The 25,166-nt window shown below is 58.0% G+C and overlaps 1 protein-coding gene across 3 annotated transcripts in view; it reads right to left on the reverse strand.

The window, feature by feature from the left end:
- HPCAL1 (hippocalcin like 1) overlaps positions 1 to 25,166 on the reverse strand; it is an 84,643-nt gene that overhangs the window by 20,469 nt on the left and 39,008 nt on the right. The window lies entirely within an intron of this gene.

Here is a 25,166-nt window from a genome sequence, read left to right on the forward strand (position 1 = left end):
TCCAACACTGGTCCCCTCACCAGTGTCCCCTTCCCTCCACCACTGTCCTAGTACTCTCTCTCCCCTGTCCTGTCCCTCCCCCACCAGTCCAGCCCTTCTGTTCTATTCAGGTTGGACCCCCTTACCTGCGCCCTGAGGAAGCTCTGACCCCTTTGGTTCCAGGCCTGGTCATTGGAGCCCCTGTGTCTTGGGTCAGTATTGGGGGCACCCAAGCTGGAGAATATCTCCACACCTGGGGCTGTTTCTCCCCTGGGCCTCACTCAGGAATTACTCAAGAATTACTCCCCTCACTCAGGAATTACTCAAGAATTACTCCCCTCACTCAGGAATTACTCCTGGTGGTGCTTGGGGGACCATATGGGATGCTAGAAATTGAACCCATGTCGGCCGCGTGCAAGGCAAACGTCCTACCCGCTGTGCTATCGCTCCAGCCCTGAGACCTGCATTCTTCCATTCTTGACTTCTCCATCAATGCTAAGTGTCCCCCCAACCCTCTGCCCCCAGGGGTACCAGCTCTGGTTTCCTGGCGGCCGAGTCGGGGAGGGAGGAAGGAGGAGGAGTGTCCATCATTCCCGGGACTTCCAAGGCTCTGGCTCCCCGGCTGCCTGGACAGTCCATTAACTCCACTTGCAAATTTCCCCCCCATCTATCACCGAGCCACAGGGGCTCCCGGGCCACCGGCTTTCCTGTGACAGATAAAGATTACAGTCATTGCTCCAGACGGAATCGAGAGCAGAAGTCATTAGGCAGAAATAATTATGTTGAGGGATGTCTGGTCGCTCCTGAGTTCCGTCTAGAGACTGAATGGGGGCTTCTCCCTCTCCCCTCCGAGAAGCACAGAGGTGACGACAGGGGTCTGGGGGATCACAGCAGACCAGGAATATCCCCCAGGTGCGGCCTCCTGCACCCACTTCCTCCTGGCCTCCCAGGCCATGCTCACTAGCCTCTGGCGCTTGTGAACTCTGAGAGGGACCAGGTCAGGCCCATTTCTTCCCCTGGCGGGGAGCCCCACCGGATGACACTGAGAGCTTATTCTTGGTGAGGGTTGGGGGTCTCTGTGGGATGCTGGGTGCCTATCCCAGGTGGGCGCGTGTCAGGCAGGCTCCCTACCGGCTATACCACTGCTCTGGCCCCAAGTCAGGCCCAGGGAGGGGTGCCGGAAGGAGGTACCCCAAGGGTTGGACAGGCCGGGCTCAAACCCCCGCTCCACTATCCCCTAGTTGTGCCACGAGAGCCGGTCTGAGCGGCCTCCTACCTTGTTTCCCCTTCTGTGAAAGGGAGACGATGAGAAAGGAGAGCGTTCAGTTCATCAAGCACCCAGTTCATCAAGCACCCAGTTCATCAAGGCGGTAGCTAATGATTCTATGACACGACGTTCATTTATTGAGCTCCACCTGGGACCCAATGTCCACTGGGTATGACAGAGCAGAGAAGCCTCAGAAGCATGCTGTGTGTGTGTGTGTGTGTGTGTGTGTGTGTGTGTGTGTGTGTGTGAAACCCTATCATTGACAGCGTGCAAACCATGATGGCTAAGAGAAAAATGAATAGAAACAAACAAAAAATAAGAATTGAGGCCAACCAGCAAGATGCAAGTGACCCAAAGGGACTCCAGAAGGAGTAATCTGAAGGCCTGTGACAAGATCACATTACAGGAGATTGAAAGATCTAGAAGAGACGGGATTCGGAATTGAGAACATTCCTCGCGAAGAAAACCCAGATGGAGTGGCGGCTAAATCCGAGAAGCGCTTAAAGAACGAAGACCTTTCTATGAAGCTCTTACAAGCCCTTCCCCAAACCAGAAGAGGGGAGAAAGTTTCCCTGCTCATTCTCTCATTTCATCCTGATCTATGCCGATTCCAAAACCAAAGTATTTTTTTGGGGGGGGGGGGGAGCACATCTGGCTATGCTCAGGGCTTACTCCTGGCTCTGTGCTCTCCTGGTGGGCTTAGGGGACCATATGAGATGTGGGGATTGAACCCGGGTCAGCCGCTGTACCATCGCTCTGACCCTAGCCTTCTCTTTTCTTAAGGGATTTAACTAAGCCTTTGCTTCTTTACCAGAGGGCAGAAAGGTCAACGAGACCAGGGCACCCAGGGTCAGGAGCCCAACCCTGGGCAGTGCCCTCCCTCCGCTTCTCCCCCGGAGTGACCACAAATGGGAATGGCTGCTGGGCTGGGCTGCGGGTCCGAGCGCCCTCCCCACACATGCTTCCTGGCCTAGTTAGGTCCAATCACCCTCCAAACCTTCCTGGGACCCTCAAGGGCATGTGGACACAAGTGCTCAGAAGCTTTCTGGACGCAGGGCAGATCCTTCCCACAGGGCTGGTGGGGGACCAATTCAGGGCCCCTGAAGGCCCTCTCAGCTCACCCCCTACCCCTGCCCAGCTGCTCCCCAACAAGGGACAGTGCTGGGGCCATCTCAGGGTCCTGTTCTGCAGGGGGCCAGGGCAGCTTCTTTGTAACCAAGGAACCCACCCGGGGCATCCTTGTGGCCAGCCCCCCTGGCTCACACTGGGCACGGGTGTGTGCTCTAGAGATGATGGATTCGTTTAATATCTCCTGGAATCCGGCTTTGCTGGGAAGCAGAGTCTCTGGGGAGAGACGCCGAGGAGGTCTCCATGGACGGTGCAAGGCTATGCGTCCACGCCCCACCCCCCAGAGGAACCGGGTTCATGGAGAGCTTTCAGGGGGCCGCGTGGAGGCAGGTGCTCAGCTGCTCGGTCCGGAAGCAGCCCCAGAATATGGCCCTGTGTTAGGGGGCACCAGCCCGGGGCTCAGGGGTGCAAGGTGCTCGCTCTACCCCTGGGCGGCATCCCACCCCCCACAGGTGAACAAGACCAGGAACTTTGATTCTGTTGGCTTCAGGACCACACCTGGCAGTGACCAGGGGCTCATTTGTCAGGTCACCCCTCCTCCTCCTCTTCTTCCTCCTCCTCCTCCTCTTCCTCCTCCTCCTCCTCCTCCTCCTCCTCCTCCTTCTCCTCCTCCTCCTCTCCTCATGAGCCCCCAGAGGTGGCCTGGAGACCCCATGAAGCTGTGGGTGTGGACCTGTGAAGGTGGCACACAGCTCTGCCCAAAACCATCACCCCCACCTGCAGACTTCAGAGCGGGCAAGCCACTCACCAAGGCCACACTGCAGAGCAGGCTGGCACAGTCCACCCTTCCCTGCAGGTCAGGCTTTACTCCCAGTGGCCACAAAACCCAGCCATGGGGCAGCAGAGACCAAACCTTGGCCCCCAGGACCGATGAGGAAGCCAGGAAAGCGGGAAGTATGCCGCTGCCCTATTTCAGGGCCATGAAGCCAGCAGCACACAATGCGGGTGGGGGTCTGCGCAGAGGAAGGGGGTTCCTCACTGTCCCTGGAGTCCTGTGTCCCAGCCCCCAGGCCCCAGACCACCCGCCACATGGCCTCAGATACCCCCAATTGTGAGACTCCTTCCTGCGCTGCTCCAAGGCCCTGGGGTTGGTGGGGTCCGCCTTCACCCACCTATGGGAACCGGTTTTCTAGACTGGGTGCTCCTGCACCCCCATATCTCCCAGTGTCCATCCCGTGTTCCCCTGCAGCCCCTGGCTCCAGATCATGGCTGACTCTCCATTAATGGTTATTTGGGGGGGGGGGGGGAGGGTTGTGTCGTATCCAGGAGGGCTCAGGGATCACTCCTCCTGGCAGTCTGGGGGACACACATGGTTGGTCCCAGGGTTTTCCATCCGAGTCGCGGCAGCCACAGCTGCGTGCAAGGCCGGTGCCCACCCTCCTGCACACACACACACACACACACACACACACACACACACACACTCTCACTCTCTCTCTCTCTCTCTCTCTCTCTCCGGCTGGCTTATGAATGAATCTGCAATGAATGAATGAATGAATGAATTAATTAATCTGCAAATGGGGCAGTTGGGGAACGGAAGGTGCAAAGAGGCTGGCACGGCCAGGTGGCAAGGGTCTGGGACAAATGAGGCTGGGGGCGGGCTACTCAGGGCTTTGGAGCAGAGCGGCAGGCAGGGGAGGGAGGGGAAGGGCGGCAGCTGTGGGCCAGGGTCACACAGAAACTGAAAACAAACTCCGAGACAGCCCCGCTGTGCTCTCGGTGGGAACAACCCACTTGCCAGGCCCCCACCAACGCCAGGGCCAGCTGGTGTTCGGGACATGCTCCCTGATGCAGAACATGGGCAGAGACACGCAGAGGCAGCCTGCATAAATCCACGGCCCGGCCCGCGCAGGCAGAGGGGCGGAGGGCGGCGGCTGTGGGGGCCACTTCTCAGTGGCCCACTGAGCGTGCAGGGAATCAGCGGGGGTTGCTCGCCGCCTCGGCTGTGAGGAGGGGATAAGTCATCGGAAAACGCAGATAAATTATTCATGCCCCACAAATGAGCAGCCTCTGGGCTGCCGCAACAGCCGCTGTGCCGCCAAGCCCTGAAAGGCTCAGAGAATCCTGTCAGCGCCACGACCCAGCCACGACGCAGCCATGCAGATACGGGCTCCACCGGCAGCCCCCGGGGAGGTGCTCAGGGGAGCGACCACCAAGCTCTCCATCCTGCACCCCAGTGAAAGCCTCAGGGTGGGGTGAGAAAAAATCACAGCCCCGCAGCCTGAGAAACACCACGGCCTCGGCTCCAGCAAGTTGCCCTCCAACCCCCACCACACACACACACGCACAAACACACACACGCACACACAACACATGCACACATGCATGCACACATGCACAAACACGCATGTGCACATGCACACATGTACACACATACACACACATGTATACACATGAACAGATGCATAAACACACACACATACACAGGCAAGCAGGCATGCATGCACACGCACGTGCACGCACACACACACACACACACACACACACACACACACACACAGACCCCAGCCTGAGGTACCAGGACACAGGAGTCAGCAGTGCCCTAAAACACAGAGGCTGGCGGGGGGGCGCCCACCTGCAGGACTCAGGCTGGGGCACTGCACCTCCAACACGTGCTGGGAGAAGAGCCTCCCTGGGTTCCCCCCCACACCCCAGCCATCAGCCTGGTCTTCCACTCTGGAGTCACAGGGACAGGAGGACAAAAAGGAACATCTGCAAAGCACAATGGAACCTCAGGGCTCTCACTCCCAGGCCCTGAATTGTGTTTCTCACTGAGCTGGGCTGGCTCAGCTCACCTCACCCCTGGGAGGCCTGGGGGGCGGGGGCTCTAGGGTACAGCACCCACCTCCTAACCGACCCCATTGGCTACTTCTCTGTCTAGAACATGCCTCCTCTTTCCCTCCCCCTCCTCCTCTTCCAGACCCAGCTTGCCCCACTGCCCTCTCTCTCACTGCCTTGGGCCTAGTGTCTGTGGTCCAGGGGGAGCCGGGAGGAAGAGGTGGCCAGTAGCAAGACTGGGTGAGGGCCCCAGAGAAAAACCACATCCAGGGTGCGAGGAGGCAGGCCTTGCCCTCTGTCCCTGTTCTTCCTTGGAGAGGCAGGGACAGACTCGGAGGCCATATGGGGGTCTCCTGGGAGGGGCAGGAGTAGCATACCAGACCTCTCCCGCCCCAGGCTCTTGCTCTGCTCCCATCACCCCACACCATGGAGCCTGGCGGCGGATAGCTGGCTGCCTATGATGGCATGTGCTTACTGGATGGGTGGGTGGGGGCTCCCTTGTGGTGATCAGGAGGCTCTGGGGGCCCCACTCGTGGCAATCCTAGCCCAGCAGTGCTCAGGCCTGGGGTGCTCGGACCCATCGTGCTGGGGAGCCCCTCCCCGGGCAACACCTCCCATAACCCCAGCACGGCAGTTGGGGGGAACCGGTCTTGGGAATCTCATCAGCTCAGAGGGAGTCGGTGCAAAAAGACCCCCAATTCACTTCCAGCTGTCCCTGCAAGAGCCAAAAACAAGTGGCGGTTGGAGCCGCTTTGCCGTCCTGGAGAGGACATGTCCACCCGCGTGGACGGGGGAGAGGCTTTGAGGAGGGGGATGAAGGGGCCGGGAAGACAGCACCAAAGGGAGGGCGTGTGCCTTGCACACGACTGACCCAGGTTCAATCCTCAGCATCCCATATGGCCCCCCAAGCACCACCAGGAGTCACTCCTGAGTGCAGAGCCAGGAGTAACCCCTGAGCATCGCCTGGTGTGTTTCCCTCCTAAAAAAAAAATTTAAAAAGAGATTGAGGGGTATGGGTGTGGGGGGGGGGGGGGGCTCTTGTGTGATGCCCGGGCTCACCCGACAGCTCATGCACATTCTGATGTCTTTTTTTTTTTAATATCCCCCGGAAAACTCCTGCATATTCATGAGGAAGAAGGGTGGGAATGCAGAATGCAGCGCACGCAATGAACATCATATCACATGTCCAGATAACGCCGCGGGAGTGCCGTACAGTACAGGGATGAAGACAGCGAGAGAAGGGCGGGCAGGCACCTGACGCTTAGTGAAGAAGCCTCAGAAAGTGGGGCTGGAGCGATAGCACAGCGGGTAGAGCGTTTTCCTTGCATGCGGCCGACCTGAGTTCAATTCCCAGCATCCCATATGGTCCCCTGAGCACCGCCAGGAGGAATAATTTCTTAGTGCAGGGTCAGGAATAACCCCCTGTGCATTGCCGGGTGTGACCCAAACAGCAAAAAAAAAAAAAAAGAAAAAAAGCCTCAGGAAGTGTTGGCCAAGCCAGACCTCTCCTCCTGCCCATCACTCACGCTCCACCTTTCCTGGCCAGTGGCAAAGCCCACAGCAGTCTGCTCCTAGAAGCTTCTCTTCCTCCACTCACATGCTGTGGCCAGAGACTGGGGGCGGGGGGGGGGGAGGGAGGGGCACTGGGCCAGCACTGAGACCCCAGGGGCGCTGTCAAGAAGCTGGTGTGGAAGGACTGTCGGCACAGCTGCCCTGGGAGCAGAGCAGGGTCAGGAGCTGAGACAAGACCTCGCAAGTCAGTGTGAGCCACAAAGTCAGCCCTGGCAGCTGGTGCGTGAACACGCGGGTGCCCACAACTGAGTCAGCTGGATGTAAAGCACAGTGGTGGAAAACTGGGAGGAAAATGCCTTTACGGCAACTATGCTGCCTCTAGCTTTGTTTGCTTTGGTTCAGAGATCCCTCCCGGCAGTGCTCGGGGCCCATCTCGGATATAGGGGACTGAACTCAAGTTGGTCACGTGCAAGGCAAACGCCCTCCCCGCTGTGCCATCACCCTGGCCCCATACTGTCTCTGCAGATGCAGAAGCCCGTGCCAAGAAGTCCATTGCCAAGAAAACCTGGGGGTGCGTGGACCCCGTGTGTGGTCTCTGTCCCCCTCTCTGCACTTCCTCTCCCTTCTCTGATTTCTTAGCTGCCCTCACTCAGGACACCCGGTGAGAAAGGAGATGCTGGAATTTTCTCTGAGCTCAGCCTCCAGACCACCGTCCCAAAGCGTCCATGCAGACACAGCCAGTCCTTCTGCAGGCGTGAGCCACCAGGCCGGCGGGGCCCCAGCCCCAGGGGTCAGCCCCCGCCATGGGTCCAGCTCCGACCCCCCTGCCAGGCACACAGCCACCACCGTCCATTCGTCCTCACGAGAACCTCCTTCTCTTCCCTGCCACTTTCAATTGGTTTTGGGTCACACTGGACGCAGGGCTCAGGGCTTACTCCTGGGCTCAGGGGTCACTCCTGGAGGGGCTCCAGCTATGACACATGGTTCCAGGGCTCAAACCTGGGCGGGGGGGCATAGGCACGGCAAGCACCCTGCCCACTGTCCTGTCTCTCCGGCCCCAGAAGTGGTCTCTCTCTTCCACCCACCCCACCTTCCCTGATGACAATGACAACCCCCGGCGCAGGTCTAGCTGGGAACCATGCCGGCATCTCTGCTTGCTGCAAACCGGGCAGGCAGATCCCACTCCTCCATCAAACCCTGGAGCAAAACACCTCCCTGTCACCCCCAAGAACTGTGAGGAATGCCGGCTGGTCCCACTGCTGTCAAATGGAAGGAGTGGACACGAGACCACAGGAGGGAGACGCAGGTGTGCGGAGGTCCGTCTGCCTCTGGGTGAGGTCCGGACGTTCTGCATTGGGCACCGCTGAGATGTGCCGTCACAGAACTCTGGCTTCCAGTTCACAGCAGTGCCCTATGGACGTGCTGTGAGAGGCCCTGCCCTCCACCCCCAGAAGACTGAGGTGCCCCAAAGAAATGGAGGAAGTGGGCTGGCATGGCCCACACCTTGTCCGTATGTGTCCCGCCGCTAGGGACACAGGGGGCAGCCCAGATGGGTGGGTCTGCACTAGGACTGGATCCCTGAGACTAGGGCAGAGGTGGAGGTGCTGCTAGGTCTCGCCAGGGCCCCCCACACACCTGAGGGCCCAGAGAGCCAGGCCTGGAGGCCCTTGGTTGCAAAAGCTGAGGGTTCTGGTGGGAGGAGAGGCCATTTCTGAGGGCTGAGTGTGGGCTGGGAGCAGAGTATAGGGACCTCGGGAGCCTGACCCCAGCCAGGGTCCCTGCAGTGTGGGGGTTGGAGGGGCCCGGCCATCCAGCCGGGGGACTTCGTGTGTGTGTGTGTGTGTGTGTTTGGGGGATGGGGGAGGACCAAGGGGTTTCCTAGTGTTGCAGGCTCCATCTCGGAACCAAGCTGTGGAGTGTACGCCCAGACACAGGGAGAGAAGTCTGGGGGAAAGGGGGCGTCCCCAGCACCGCGTCTGCCCTTGGCCTAGAGTTCGGGACCATGAGACGCCCACAGTGCCGAGGTTTTGCGTCTGAGCAACCGGTCCAGCGATCCCTCAGCCACCCCCACCTCCAGCTTCTAGGAACTGTCCGGTCACCCGTTGCTCTCACCACTTTAAATTTTTAATTTTTCTATTACCGAGGCGGAGGCCAAGATGCCGCAGCCCACCATGACTTATTCATGCAGCAGTGCTCGGGCGGGAGCCAGGATGAACGAAGCACCTTTTCCGGAACCTTCCCACCCACCCCTCCCCCACCCCACAGCCCGCCCCGCCCCGCAGCTGTGTCACCGGCCGGCGAGGGGGTCTCTGCCTGTTCCAGATGTTTCTGCACAGCCCAGTGCAGTGCAACACCACCCCGGCCCAGCCCGACGCTTCTCCCCCAGCCCCCAGACACGGTAAAGGGCTGAGAAAATCCAGGGACGGGGCCGAGCGTCCTGCTCTCCAGGGCACCTTCCCAGCGGGCACCTGGTGGGATCAACCAGGCCTTAGTGGCGTGGGGCCACCCCTGTTCAGATGCACACAGCTCAGCTCACAGAGGCACCCCCCGCCCCCCACACCCACCCCTGCTCCTGGAGCCTCTTCCTGCCAACACCAGTTGTTCCCAGTGAGGACAAGACCCCCCGACAGCACAGGCCACTGTCCCACCCCAGTCTCCCCCACTCCCTTCCTGCTCCAGGGCCTGGGGACGCTAGGCTGGGGACAGGTGTTCAGAGGGGCGCATGGTCACTGCTAGGGCAGGGGCTCCCAGACGTCTGCCACCCCCGGGGTCCACGTGGACATGGCCCGGGCCGGGCTCGACAGAAGGCCCAACGCAATAATACCTGAGCGGCCGCCCCGCTCAGCCCCAAGCTAAGTGGCCCAGGTACGCGCCTGCATATGGAGATAAGGCTATATATAGCCGGAGAGCTGTTTTTCCAAATGTGAAGCAGCACATTGCAGGGAGTAAAAAGGTTTCAAGGACACTGGGGGTGGCCTGATGAAGCCAGAGTCTCTCTCTCTCAAAATCATCAGATGCAGTTCTCAGAGGATAACTATTTCTGGTTTGGACGGAGTCCTGCTTCCTTCTAGCTCACTGTCGGCTCTCCTGGGTGGATCCAAGCACAGCCCAGTCAGGATTATTTGGTGAACAGGAAATCAATGACATCTCCCAGCCAAGTTGGCGGCTTCCCGGGTAAAGCCACCTCCTCCAGGAAGACCCGAGGGATCCCGCTAATAAAGCCATCACACTGACCTCCATCGCTGCCTCCCTCGGCTGACCCAGGTGAGATTCCTCCCCTGGCTGGGCGCCCAGAGGCAGGGCAGGGCCTGCTGTGTGAACTTTGTGCTGACAAGAGCAGGTGCTATAGGGCCGTCACATGCACCTGCACACCAACCAGGAGGCTTGAGGGCACAGGGGTCTGTAACACACACACACACGCATACACACACACAAATTTACACATACAAACACACAAATGCACATACACCTTACACACAAGCTCACACACACATACACATATACACACATACACACAAACTCACAACACAAATATACACATACACACTCACACACATGAACACCCACATGCACTCACATACAAATCCACACATATGCAGACACTCACAGACACTCACATACACACATTCACACACAAACGCACACACACTCACATACACGCACTCTACACTCACACACACAAACACACAGACACACATGCACACTCACACACACTTACACATGCACACACAAACACACACATGCATTCACACTTAGCACTCACACTCATGCACTCACACACGCACACAGTCACATACATTCACAAACGAACACAGTCGCATACATTCACACATGCACACACTCATACACGCACAGATGCACACAGTCACATACATTCACACACACACACACACACACACACATTAATCCACAAACAAAAACACATTCTATCACTGAAATACTTTCAGGTCGGCCCCATCCTTGTCTTTGGTTGGTTTGGGGCCACATCCAGAGATCCTCAGGGGCTATCCCAGCTGTCCTGAGGGTCACTCCCAGCAGTGCTGGGGATGGCCCAGACCCAAGCAGGAAGGGCAGTTCCAGGTGCCCGGGCGGGAAGGGCATGAGGGAGGCACAGTCACACGATCTTCCTCATCTGCTCCAGAGCAAGGGGGTCTGGCCAGCTTCCCGCCAGCAGCCAGGGAACAGAGTGGCGGGAGGAGGGGGTGCCAAGCAGGGGGAACCCAGTGCCCTACCCCTCTCTCAGCAAAGAAAGCTCTGGACTCTTGGGCTTGTGCTCGGGGCCGGCCAGGGACCCAATCAGCCCCACAATGAACAAACAAGACACCAGGCCAACATCGACCCTCAGCTGGCCCGGTCACTGCGATGGAGCCGGGGAGGGAAGTCGGGAGCCCCAGGAGGGCCCCAAAAGGCAGCTGGGCTCCCTGAAGAGTCTCATGCCACCCAAGCCTGGGAGAGCAGTTTCCCAGGGGGCCGAGGGGAAAGTGAAGCCTGACAGCTGAGGGCGGGGACCCCGGGTGGGGGAGGCCGGCGGCCTGGGTCGAGCAGGGGGGGCGGCCTCTGGCCCGGGCTTTCCTGAGGGGAAGCCCGGAGACGTGCTCTCGGGACACGCAGACACCCACCACGTCCCTCTGCCCCTCTCCCGGCTCGGGACGGATGTTGGCGCAGAACTCGAAGCCGGTTGCAGCAATGACTTCCAACAGATAGAATCAAATCATCTATTCCTGGATTCCGCAAGCTCTGAAACGTCGTAATTCAATTCCTGAAATGTCATTTGGAGGCGCCGGGGCAGGCGGTGGAGCAGCTCAGTGTCAGTAAACACACTCCGGGCCCAGCCCAAACACACCCCCACTGACCCATACACACACACACACACACACACACACACACACACACACACCCGCCCCCGCCGGGGGCGCACTGGAGGCCGCTCCCAAGGGCACGGCCAGGCAGCGCTGGAGGCACTGACCAAGAGCAAATATTGACCACGGTAGGGAGGAGTGTCCTGCTAGCGGTGGACAGAAGGCACGAGCTTGAGCAAAGAGCTCCCCTCCGCACCTGCAGAGCCGGGGGTGCCCACACGCGTGTGCACACATGCTCCAGAGCTGCCTTGTGTGCAAGGATGACCAGGCCTGTTCGAGGCTCGGGGTGGGGGAAGGGGAGGGGGCAGAGAGGACGAACGCCCCCTGCCCTCAGGGGCTCCTATCCAGGCCTGAGGCCCAGACACTTACATACAAGACACACATGTACACATGTGTGCCCATGCAAGTTCATACATGCACGTGTGCACACATACATACACGCTGGCCACATGTATGTGCACAAGAGTCCGCATATCCACATGGGTAGGCACACAGACCTACAGCTATGTATGTAAACACGTGAACATGCACACACATGTCCGCTCACACCCGTGTCCACCTCAAGCTCACGCAAGCACACATGCATTCACACATGTGCACGCAGGAAACTGCATCTCTGTCCCCTCACCCCCAACCTGGGGTTTGTCACAGCTCAGGGCTTTCTGTGGGCGCTTTAGTCGGGGGGTCTGGGGTATGAGGCAAGGGGATGATTTTGAGTTGTGGGGGAGGGAGTTGGGTTTGTTTTTGTTTGGGGGTTGTTTTGTTTTGCTTTTGGTGTCTGGGCCATACTCAGCAGTGCTCAGGGCTTACTCCTGGCTGTGCACTTAGGGGTCACACCTGGCAGGGTTTGGGAGGGCCATACGGGGTTCTGGAGATAGAACCCGGGTCAGTTCTGGGCAAGGTTAGAGCTTGTCCTGCCGCACAATTCCTCCCGTCCTAAGTCAGAGCTTTCTGTAGACTTCTTGGACAAATTTTTTCAAGAAACCAACAATTTGTATCTGAACTAACCCGTGTGTGGGATTCTGGTGACTGTTATTACTATAATAATAATAATAATTATTATTCTGCTCTGCTGGTTGCTTTCTAAAGTGTAGGAATTTCCACACCGGGACTACTATTGAGACTCTAAAGACCGCCAATAGAGTGCTCCCCCTTAAGCCCCACCACCTGCTCCCCCCGCAAGGGTAAAAAAATCAAGTGTGTGTGAGGACAAAGTGCTCCTGAGTTCCAGCCAATAAAAAGATGGTGGAGAAGCCCCAGGAAACTGCTCTCCCGGGCGCTCCCCACCGCGCTGGGCTCCTGGCATGAGCCCTCTGCAAGTGCAGGGCCAGCAGTCCTATGTGGCCAGCGCCCGCCTGCAGCGAGCTGCCCCTTGGACGCCAGAGCCCAGAGCCCGGGGACCCAGGGAGGGGAGGGCTGGGGCTACGGACTGGGGAGGAGGCAGGAGACTGGCCACAAGCTTGGCCCGACAGAAACATGCAGGAAAACCAGGTCTTCATGGGAGGAAATGTGAGATTCACCCTTCCCAGGGACCGAGAGATTTCCTTGGAGTCTCCTTTGGGAGCGACAGATGCCACCAGGGAGTGCAGTGCTGGACAAGGGGGAGCACAGCAGCTGCCAGGAGAGCGAGGCGAGACTGGGGTGGGGAGGCCCCATCACGGGCCCCGAGGGAGCCCCCAGCATCAGGCGGGGACAGAGACCCCGAGAACTGCTGGCGCTTCCTCTGCCCATCAGCCAGCTCACACCGAGTCCCAGGTGGACACAGGCCTTCCGTCCCCTCAGGAATCACCCACCTCTGCACGCCTATGCACATATTCCCAACTGACACATGGACACACACTATGCACAGAGTCACATACACGTGGGCACACACATACTGTACAATGCACAGTCATGCGTGCCTGCACATACACATATGCAGCACATGCCTGCGCACACACACACACACACACATCCATGTGTTAATGATACAATGTGCACTTACAATGTGTGTAATAATACAATGTGCACTTATGCAGTGCTCCGTACATACAAGCACAGGCACACGTACAATGCTATGTAAAACACATGTGTGCCGACATGTGGTATATATGCATTCACACACACATATGTTCATGTGGTGTGGTATACACATGTGCACACATAGGCACGCACACAAGTATGCACACGTACATGCATACAGACACAGGTACACAAAGACATATACGTGAGTGTGTACACATAACACTCCACACATATGCAAAGTATAGAGACATGTACACATATGCACACATACCACGTACACATGTACATGCTTATATACATATATGAGTATGTACACATAACATTCTCCATACATACACATAAGCATAGAGGCATGTACACATGTGTGCACACACCACACACACATGTACATGCTTACACACATATATACCCATGCAGTCACATGGGTACACACACAGAAGCATACACATATACACATTATTGTGTTTCACACACACACACACAGGCCTGCTGCAGGTGCACAGTGTCCCACTGTCCATCCTGGAAATCATCTGTGATGCTGTCCCCAGAGTGGGTGGTGCTTTGGGGGGGGGGCAAGGATGGCGGAGACCATCACTGAGATGGTCTAGGGGGTGGCCGTGACCTTGGGACATTGCCTAGTGCCAGCCTAAAGAAAGCGGATTTCGTCCTCGGCCACTGCACTTGGCCCTCTGGCCCTCCAGGAGTGGCCCTGGGCTCGCTGACCACTGCCTAGAAGGCACCTCCCCACCGACCCCCAAAGGGTAGATTTACAAGAGGGTCCCTGAGTGATGTCTTTTCTGAAAAAGGGGCGATGGGTGAAACAAGCTGGGAATCCCCTGATCTAAAAGGTCAGGAGCAGGGCAGGGGTTCCCCACTGGATGCAAAGCCTCCATGTTCTCTCCTGAGAAGCAGCTGGATGAGTGAGCACCAGAACTTGGAGTCAGCCCTGCCCAGAGGGCCTCCCGGCGGAGGTGTGGTGTGGGTGCCCAGCTATGAGCGGGGTCACTTTCAGGCTGGAGGTCCAAGGGGATGCCCCCTCGGCGACACCTGGGGGTCCTCACGCAGCGCGGGACTCTCGGTGCCCAAGGACAGGCCGGAACACCTTCTCCGGCACCCCCTCCTGAAAGGGGGCGCAGAGCAGGAGGAAGGCCGGCTGGAAGGGGCAGGGACACGCAGAGGAAGTGGGGGGTGGGAGGAAAGTTCCATGCAGACCAGCCAACAGGAAAGGGAGTTTCCTTCCAGCGGGGAACCCCACCCCCAGGACACATCTTATCTGATGGTCTCCGCCCTGCCATCCTCCGGGCCTCTCTCCTCATCCCCCCAGGAGCCCCACACAAGGGTCAACACATCTGCGAAAGCTGGGCGGGTCCCAGCACACCGGGTCACCCACTCTCAGAGGCCCCTGGAAGCCCGTGGATGGGGCCCAGCAAGGGAGCACCCGGCTGGAGCACCCACTGCTGGTTCTGCCCCAGACTGGCCTCAGGCCCTCCATGCAACCTCCTCCCCAAGCCCAGAGGCCCTGCCCATCCTCACCACCCTGGACAGGCACCTGTCTCGGGCTTGGCGTTCCCTTCTGTACCCCCCAAAACCACTCCCTGTTGCTTGGCAGCCCCCAAGAAGCCCTCACTCTCTGGGCTGGGACCCAACCCTGCTGCCCGGGAGGTGTGGTAGCGCCCCCTGCAGGCCGGAGCGCAAGGTGCAGGGAGAAAATGCTGGCCCTGGCTGCTCAGAATGGCCCTGGTTGACCCATGTGGGCGCAGACTAGTCTGTGGCCAGGGGTTCTCTGGGACAGAGGGGCATGGGGTGAGGGCGTGGGCTAGGAGACGCAGGGAAGGTGCCCTCGCACCCACCCCTCTATGAACAAGCACCCTGCGGGCTGCCTACCTCCCTCCCTCCCTGGCACTGGAATGGGAGCCAGCTAATCTGCAGATAAGCGCGGGCAGCGGAATGTGCCCCGCCAGGCTGCCAACTGGCCGAGGTGACAATGGGGACATTGTGACGGGTCAGCTGGGGCCTCCTTCCCGTCAGGGCTCCAGACAAGTTAGCGGAGGAAGAGGAGAATGTCCTTCCCACTTCTCCTTCCCAGCTCCGCTGCTGAAGCCCATCCCATCCCACATGCACCAGCGAGCGACTCCACGCAGACGTGGACCACCCCCCCCACCCCCTCCCACCCCCGGGGCAGGAGAGATGGCACAGTGGCTGAGGGTGTTTCCCTTGCGCGAGGCCGACCCAGGTTTGATCCCTGGCGCCCTCTATGATCCTCTGAACCCTCCAGGAGTGACCCCCGAGGGCAGAGCCAGGAGCAACGGCCCTGAACTCTGACCACCATCGGATCAAAAACAAGAACAGACAAAATAGAAGTGCACACCAGGTCTGCGCCCGTTCCCTGCAGAGCAGATGCAGGTGCTGTCAGTGCCCAAAGCCCACCTGCCCCAGCGCTGCCCACCGTCTCCACGCCTCCAGGCTGCCCCGGGGGCACTGACCACTCCTACTCCCGCTGGGCTAATGACCTGCAAGGACACAAAGGTGCCGCGGGCTTGAGCAAGCCAACTTCAGAGACCAGGCCTGTTCTACCGCCTGCAGGCTGTGAGACCGTGGGCGCTCAGGACCCACAGAGCCAGGGTCCTCTCTGAGAGGGACACGGTGACCCCAGTTCACAGTCATCGCTGGGAGACTCAAATACGCCGGTGTGGGGCGAGCCATCAGCATATTCTGGAGAGCCGCAGAAAGGCACTGGTGTGCTTATCTGGAGATAAGAGCCACTGGGAGGAGCAGGGGAGCCTCTGGCCAGAGAGAATCCTAAACCAGAGGAAAGATCCTGTGAGTCGCGTCACTGTCCTCCAGACCAAACCTGGAGGCAGTGAGGGAAGGGAGCCCCATTCCAGAGGCAGGGCAGAGTGCACACTACTTCATACGTGCTCCTCACGGGAGGGTTCAGGGAGGCCAACTGAGAACTCGGTGAAATCTGACTCAACAGTACCCAGGGTGCTGAGGGGGATACTTGGCCATGAGACACACCAGCCCACAGAAGGAAGGGATGGATGGGGAAGAGGGTGGTCGAGAGGGTCAAAGGGTGGGGGGGGCAGGCTGGAGCGTGGGGGGGAGGGGAGGGGAGGGGGAGGAAGAGGGAAGGAGAGGAAGGGGAGGAAGAGAGGAAGAGAGTGAGGGAGAGGCGGAGGGAGGGCAGGGGGAGGGGCAGAGTGGATCCCCAGGAAGCACCCTGGAATGTGCCGGCGGGCGGGGCAGCCCACACTCGAGAAACCCTTGGCTGGTTTCCTGTCACGAGGGATTTGTTTTCCAAAAGAAAGTCCGGTAAGATTCCATGTTGGTTTGGCTTTCCGTCGTCCAGACCGTCAGCGCGGGGCCCTCCTCGCGCCTCCCAAGGCCCAGGGTACTCGGTTCCATCTGCGCCAGACTCTGCCCGGGAGTCACCCCACCCCCAGCAGGAACAGCCCCTCCCGGGAGTGCCCGGCACACACTGAGCTAGCGGGAGGAAGGAGGGCGGGCCGGCTCCCCGCAAGAGTCTGGAATGGGGAACCAGATGGTCAGCTCCGCTGGGCACTGCTCCCTGAGCCCACGGGCCCCCCAAGCGGAGCAGAGGCCCAGAGGCGATGGACATGGGGGCTCGCGAAGAGCGAAGGGGGTTGCCGCTCTGGGGTGAGACCACCAGTCATGGGAAGGAGCATGTCGTGCCATTTTGAGAAGGCACTTCCTTCCTTGGGGACAACCAGGGAGGGCAAGAGAGTTGGCTCCACCCCCCCCACACACACACTTTCAGGATTTCCCCAACTCCCGTGGCTCTGCGGTCCCCAATTTCTATGGCACCCTTAGTCTCGTGGCTCTACGGTCTCCCAATTTCTGTAGCATCTTTAGTCTCATGTCTCTGCAATCCCCCACTTCTGTGGCACTCTCATTCTGTGGCTCTACGACCCCCCACTTCCGTGGCACCCTCACACTGTAGCTCTGCAGTTCCCCCCCACTTCGTGGCACCCTTACTCTGTGGCTCTGCGGCCCCCCCGCCACATTTCTTGGTACCCTTAGCCTCATGACTCTGCAACTCCCCCACTTCCGTGGTACCCTCACTCTGTGGCTCTGTAGTCCCCCAACTTCTGTGGCACCCTCAGTCTGTGGCTCAGCGGTCCCCCACATTTCTGTGGCACCCTTAGTCTCGTGGCTCTGCAGTTCTTCCACTTCTGTAGCACCCTCACTCTGTGGCTCTGTGGACCCCCACTTCTGTGGCACCCCCACTCTGGCTCCGCAGTCTCTCACATTTTTGTGGCATTATTAGTCTCATGGCTCTGTGATCCCACTTCCATGACAGCCTCACTCTGTGGCTCTGTGGCATCCCCAAGCCAGGGTGGGCAGAACTGAGGGCACGGGGACACTCACTCTGCCCTCGGCGCGGCCCCCAGGAGCTTCTGAACAGTTGGAGGGGGTCCCTCAGACACCCCCGCACCCACTCCAGTGCTCCCCTCCCAGACTGTCTACTACACACGCCGGGGAGGTGGTGCCAGTGTCTGAACCCCAGCATGGATGACACCCCCAAACTACAGCCCAAACACGGAGCTACTCAGTATACAAAACCAGGCTGAACCGTATGCAGGGGTCCCCAAGGAAGGGCCCCAAATAGGGCTTAAGCCCACTATCCCTGTGGCTGGCACGTCTACCCCTCACTGAGGGTCCATGGGCTGCCCTGGCCCCCAGAAGAGAAGAGGCTGAGCTCAGAGCTGACGGGCCCAACCGCCTTCCGGGAGAGGGTGCTGGGTGTCTGGGGGAGAGGTGGGGACCCGGGGGGCATCGCTGCTCCCCCTCGCCTTCCCACCGCCCGCAGACACTCCCTGTCCCCTCTCCTGCCAGCTCCGCCTCAAGCTTTTCTGCCAAGAGCAGTCTGGCTCTTCTGAACAGGAAGACAGTTTGGCCAGGATGATGTGGGGAAAAGCTCATGATTTCTTGATTTTCTTCTCTGCCCTGCAGATGGGGTGGCGGGAGGGTGTGTGTGTGTGTGTGTGTGTGTGTGTGTGTGTGTGCGCGAAGCCCAATAACACTGTTCTGTAAACAGCAGCCAAGGAGGGAGGGAGGTCGTGATGTGTGGAAGAACATCCTGGCTTGTGGGTGGCGTGGCATGGAAGGGGAGCTGATAAAGATACAGGGTAAAGATACAGGGGGCAATTCTGCTTTCTAATGCAGGAGGAGGGGGAGGAGGGAAGGCGAGGGAGGAGGGGGAGTGGGGAGGGGGAAGGAGAGGAGGAGGGAGAGGGAGGAGGAGGGAAGGGAAGAGGACCAAGGAGCAAACAACTGAGTGGAGCACCCGGGCCATGGTGGGCGCCCGTCAGCACCGAGACAGATGCCGAGGGACAGACAGCGCAGAGTGAGTAGCCAGCGAGCACCCCCATCCCAGACGCCCGGATTCTCAGCCCCCCCCCCCCCCCCACACACACACACATATCCCGACCCCACAGGGCTCCGGCATCCGGGACAGCTGTAGGGTGAGAGCAGGGAGGAGACACCAGGGCAGGCGGGCAGGGCTCGTCGGGGGCAGTGGCCCCACAGCCCAGGCCCGAGTACCATGCGGGAGGCCACTCAGGACATGGTAGCCCCCATGTGCCCGCTGTCTCTGCCCCCTCTGGGTCTCCCTCTGCCCAGTCCGTGTCTGTGTTCGCATCGCCTCACCCCTGCACTGTGCCCAACGGCTTCTCAGCCCTCGCTCCCCCAGCCAGCCACCCCCCCCCCCCAGCCAAGTACCTGCTCCCCGCCCCCCCCATGAGGATCTCCGGGAAAGGCTGGATCCGCGACCACGCAGCCAGGGGCTGTCGGCAACGGCAATGGCAACGTCTTCAAGCTGCTGCTGCCGCCAGCGACAACACGGTCCCCAAACCAACACCAACCCGACTGCCAGGGCAAGCTGCTGTCTCGCGATGCTGCTGCCTGGGGCTGCCCCAGAGCCCCACGCCTGGGCCAGAGAGGCGCCCCCCCCCCCCAACTCCCGAGCCTGGCAGAGCCAAATGCAGAGTCAGACAGTCAGACGTGGCCATCATCAGGTCGCTCTGCATCCGTTCAGAAAAGGCCCCGGTCAGACAGAGAAGGGCAAAGGCAGATGGACCACCCATCAGTGGTGCCCAGAGACACAGAACAGAGCGACCGGCGGTAGGGAGCAACACCACAGCCTTAGCCTGGACCACAAACAGTACTGAGCAGAAGGGAGAACAGGGGGCATGAAGAGGGGACTAGAGGGGGCACGCACCTGGGGTCCACTTCGATTCTGGAGGAGGGTCTTGGTCACTTTGGCAGTGAGGTGCAGCACCTACGCACACCACACCATCCCCGTAAGTGTGAACACTATAGAACCCAGGGACCTGATTTTCAAATTAAAACGGGAAATGTACATTGGCGGAGGGAGGGGTGATGGACAATCACCCCAATTGTGAACAACTTTGGAATGGTATTTCTGACGGGGATTCAATTCAATTTTTAAAAAAATCTTAAAAATAAATAAAATGGGCAGGGGGGTGTGATTTGGGTCACACCCAGCAGTGCTCAGGGCTCGCTCTGGTGTTACTCGGGGGGTGTATGTGGTGCCCGGGGCTGAGTCCAGGTCAGCCACATGCAAGGCAAATGTCTTAACCCCTGTGCTAACTCTCTGACACTTTTTGACACTTTTTTTCCCCTTTTTGGGTCCCACCTGGCGATGCTCAGGGGTTCCTCCTGGCTTTGCACTCAGAATTACTCCTGGAGGTGCTCAGGAGAACATAGGGGATGTCGGGGATCGAACTGGGGTCGGTACCGTTGCAAGGCAAACGTCCTACCCGTTGTACTATGGCTCCAGCCCCCTCTGACCATTTATAAAGGTAAGAAAATACTGTCCTTGGCGGTGGAACATGCACACTGGTGGAGGAATGGGCGTTCGACCATTTTATGACTGAAACTCAAACATAAAAACTTTGCAACTGTTTATCTCACGGTGATTCAATTAAATAAAAAATTCTTTTTAAAGGAAAAAGACTGTCCGTCCACATGGTGCTTAAACTTCACCAGCGTCTCAGGCTGCAGGAGGTCCAAGTCACTGAACTTCCCAGCAACACTAAGGGTTGCCGACATCTGCAGGGGGACCTCTTAGTACCAAACACCCAGCACCGTTCCTGGCTTTCACCCTCAGCTCACTGTGTGGCTCTCCCAGTGGGCTCTCACACACCCTTTAAGGCCCTCTCGGCTTGGCCAGCCACTCCAGCCTGCGTCCTGCGAGACTGCCACAGGTTGGGTGGGCCTGCGGGTCCGTGATGTTCCCTATTTCCCTCATGTCCCGGGTGAAGCAGGATGGGTGCCCCCAGGAGGGGACTGAAAACTCCAGGCCTGTCAGAAGGCACCTGATTGGCAAAACCAAGGTCACATCCCAAGCTCTTCCAGCAGCTTGCCTGAGGACCAATCTCTGGGTTAGCCTGGGCCTATGATGTCCCTACTCACAGCCTCCAAGGCTGAGGCCCCAACAAGAACCAGGGAAGACGCAAAGAGAAGATCTGAGTAGCTAAAGGCGCCGTCCCCACCTGGGCACTGTGTGACCACAGGAAAACGTGGACTTCACAGCCCGCACACCTGACTCTGAGTCTCGACGCTTCCACTGGTACCACAAGCCCCAGAGTATGATTTGGACAGCACCCAACCTTGACCCGTGACCTCAATTTGGAGAAGCAGGCCTTCCTGGTCTCCGCCCACAGTTTCTCGGGTCAGGTCAAAAAGGAGGAGGTGCTGGGGCGAGGGTTCCTGGGGTGGTGGCGATGCCGTCAGGGATGCCGTCAGAGATGCCGAAGGAAGAGGCTGCTGAGCACAAAGAGGGGCTGGGGGAGGCAGACGTCAGAGTGCACGCCAAGGCTGGAGGAAGCAATGGAATCCCGCGATTTGGGCGTCCGCTCTGAGGGGGAGTGAGTGCCCGGTTGCAGGAGGAATGCAAGCCCGGAGCAGATAAGAGATCACTGCGCAACACTAGTGAAAAGGACGCAAGCCCGTGCTCAAGTTACGGCCCTCCCCCAGAGTCCCTTTCCAAGGCAGTGAGAGTCAGTATGGTGGGGGAAGGACCCTGATTCAACCCCTGGCTCCACAGAGGATCCCCCGAGCCCCACTGGCAGTGTTTCCTGAGCACAGAGCCAGCATAAGCCCCCAGAACTGCTCCGTGTATGCCCCCCTCCCCTCCCCCCCAAGTCCCTTTCCACCTGGGAGATCTTGATTCCACATTCCTCTTTCTAGTCTAGGCCAGGGGACTGCTAGTATTTCCTATAAAGGGCCAAAGAGTTGATACTTAGGGCTCTGCAGGACAAAAAGCCAAGAACAAAAACTGCCTGCAGGACAAATAAGCATAGCTGTTCTCAAGAAAAGTTTTTTTTTTTTTCTTTTTCTTTTTGACTCACACCCAGCAATGCTCAGGAGTTCCTCCTGGCTCTGCACTCAGGAATTACTCCTGGCGGTGCTCGGGGGACCATATGGGATGCCGGGGATTGAACCCGGCTTGGCCACACGCAAGGCAAACGCCCTACCCGCTGTACTATCGCTCCAGTCCTCAGGAAAAGTTTATCTGCAAAAGCACAGCACAGAGGGCCAGAGATGCGGCTCAGTGGTAGAGCTCCCGCCTGCTGTGTGTTCGGCTCCTGGCTTTGCTCTTCTGATCCTCAGCGGCACAGCCACATCCGTCACCCCCTGCAGCATCGGCACCGCAAAGGAAAGGGAGGGGGAGAGAGCGAGGGAGGAAGGACCTGCAGGTGGATAAGCCTGAGCCCTTGGAGAAAGGGCCGCAAGGAACAAACCAGAGACCCAACAAGTGAAGCCAGCACAGGCCTGGCGCTGGCCCATGGACCCACCGTTCCAGAAGCATGAGCGCGTGTGGAATCACCGTGTTGTCTCCATCCCCCATCCAGGAATCGCACGTGTGACGAGCCCAAATCTTTGTGTTCAGGCCGGATTTATTTCACTTTTCTTTTGTCACTCCACCCTCCCCTCCCTTGGTGCTAGCACAGGAGCAGAAAGGCCACTTCTGCCGAAGCTCAGCCTTGGTGGCATGGCTCAGTAATGCGTCATTGCTCAGGGCCACCTACACTTGGCACTGGGTGCTGAGAATGCGACTCAGGACTCACACATGCCAGGCACATGCTTTGCTGCTGGGACACATCCCCTGACCCTCAGACCACTGAAGCACAGAGCTGGCCTCTGTTTTCTTATCTTTTCTTTGTTTTGGGGGGTTTTGGGGTCACACCCAGTGATGCACAGAGGTTACCCCTCGCTCTGCACTCAGGAACTACTCCTGGCAGTGCTCAGGGAACCATATAGGATGCTGGGAATCGAACCTAGGTTGGCCGCGTGCAAGGCAAACACCCTACCTATTGTACTATCACTCCAGTCCCTGGCCTCTGTTTTCCTAAGTTCCCCCCTTCTTATTCAAGCAGTTAAAAACTCCACCCTAGAGCTGATGAACATTATGAGACTTGGGGCCAGAGAGACAGCACAGTGCGGAGGGCGTTTGTCATGCTGGGTTCAATCTCCGGCATCCCATAAGGCCCCCCAAACACCACCAGGAGTGATTTTCTGAGTACAGAGCCAGGACTAACCACCCCCCCAATCCCAACCCGAGCAATGCTTCGTGTCAACCAACATGCACCCCCCCAAAAAAAATACAAACAAAAAAAACCCATTTATGAGACTTGCCCAAGTGACTGAAAGAGGAAAATCACACGAATTTTTTAGTTGAACAAAAATAAGCAGAGAAAAGAAAACACGAGGGGAAGACGGACCTCAGCACCCACTCCCGGGTGGCCCCCACCCGTGGACATGCCCGAACTGCTCCAAGGAGCAGACTGTCAGAACCTCGGGCAAACAACTCTCCCAATGCCCAGACACAAACTCCGTCGTGTTTGTCCTCACGCCTGCTTATGCCAGTTCCCCTCGTGCAATTAGAGAGCTTAATTAAATTCTAAGCAAACCATGGGGATAGGAGTCCAAACGGAACTGTTTTTATAAAACAGAGCTAACTGCTTTGGGAAGGCTGCAGTTAAATGAGGCATGGACAAAACAACTGTATCAAATTAGGAGTGAAAGCAAATCTGCAAGGATTGGGCACGCAACTCCTATTTCACTGGGCAGAAACAGCACCTGAGAAGCACAGAACACGCATTAAAGGATAAGGTTTGAAAAAAAGATAACAGACTATCATGTGGTGAGCCCCAAATCCGAGAAAGCCCTGGGTCCCGGAGACAAGGCAGGGAATGGGTGTTTATAATCTCAAAATGAAATGTTTTCTGTTAAATGCTCCTGGTACGCCTGCCCGGATCGTATTTGTGGTTCGTCTTTTCCACCCATCTCTCTTTTTTTTTTTTTCCTCCCCCTCAATTAACTCACACACTGCCGAGCCAACAATACCATAAATGAAAAATCCCTCTCGATGCCACAGAGGGCCTGGGAACACCCACCCGTCCCCCCAGAGAGCGGCTGTGGCAAGAGACCATTTTTCTTTCAGTCTCCTTTCATGTTTTCAAGATGTTCTAAAGCGTACATGCTGCTTTATACTAGTGAAAACATCGAGTAAAACGTACTATTTTAGGATCAGAGAGGGAATGAACATACAGGAGTTGGGGCATTTTTGTTTTGCACGAGACCTGGACAGCTGTGACCCTGGTTCAAATCTGCAGCCCCAGGACCAAGGGAGTCCCCCGGAGGGGCCATTTCTGAGCTCTGAGCTAGGAATAGTCCCCCCTCTATCCCCAACACAGCTAGATGTGATCCCCTTTAGCCAAAAATAATTGAACAAAAAAAATGTACTTTGGGGGCTGGAGATAGTACAGTGGTTAAGATGCTTGCGTTGTATCTTCTTGCAACTGTCAGGCCCAGGCTCAATCCCTGGAGGATTGATCACAGGGGCCCCTATGCTCCCCTGAGCACCAGGACCAATTCCTGAACCAGCATGCTTGGAGTAAGCCGTGAGCACCACTGGGGACTGGTCCCAAAACAAACAAATAAAAACAAAGCAAAAGCAAAAAAAAAAAAAAAAAAACAGAAACCTGAAAAGGTACTTTTTTTCAGACTTCAGATTCCATGACTTCCAGCAAACAATGGGGAGAAACTCAGATGAGGCCCCGTCCTAGACCCCCCACGCCTGGCAGGAAAACAGAAGAATTTGTGCAGAAGCAGCGCGAGAGGAGGTGACCAGCGTGTTTCTCCGTGGGTGGCCACGAGACACGGGGACAGATGCATCTCTGGGTGCAGCAGACAGACGGAGAGGCCCCAGCCCAAACAAGGAGACCGATGCATCTCTGGGTGCAGTGGACAGATGGATAGGCCCCAGCCCAAACACAGACACAGATGCATCTCTGGGTACAGTGGACAGTCGGACATGCCCCCCCCTCGGGACAACGGGTCCCATGGACTAAAGTGCTTGGAGCAATGTCACAGTACAGAGACCTGATTTCCGGGGGAAAGACAAGAGCTCCGAGTCCATTCCCCAACACGGCGATGTTTCTGCTATGAGTGGGCCATGGGGCACATGTGTCATGGCACCGCAACTCCTGAGACCCGCCCTCGCTTCACCAGCCTCAGCCCCCTGCATGGTTAACGAGGCATGATAACGGGGTGCAAGACTAGAGGAGAGGAGGCAGTCGAAGGGGGGC

This window comes from Sorex fumeus, unplaced genomic scaffold (assembly GCF_029834395.1).
Source record: "Sorex fumeus unplaced genomic scaffold, SorFum_2.1 ptg000006l, whole genome shotgun sequence".
Taxonomy (NCBI): Eukaryota; Metazoa; Chordata; class Mammalia; order Eulipotyphla; family Soricidae; genus Sorex; species Sorex fumeus.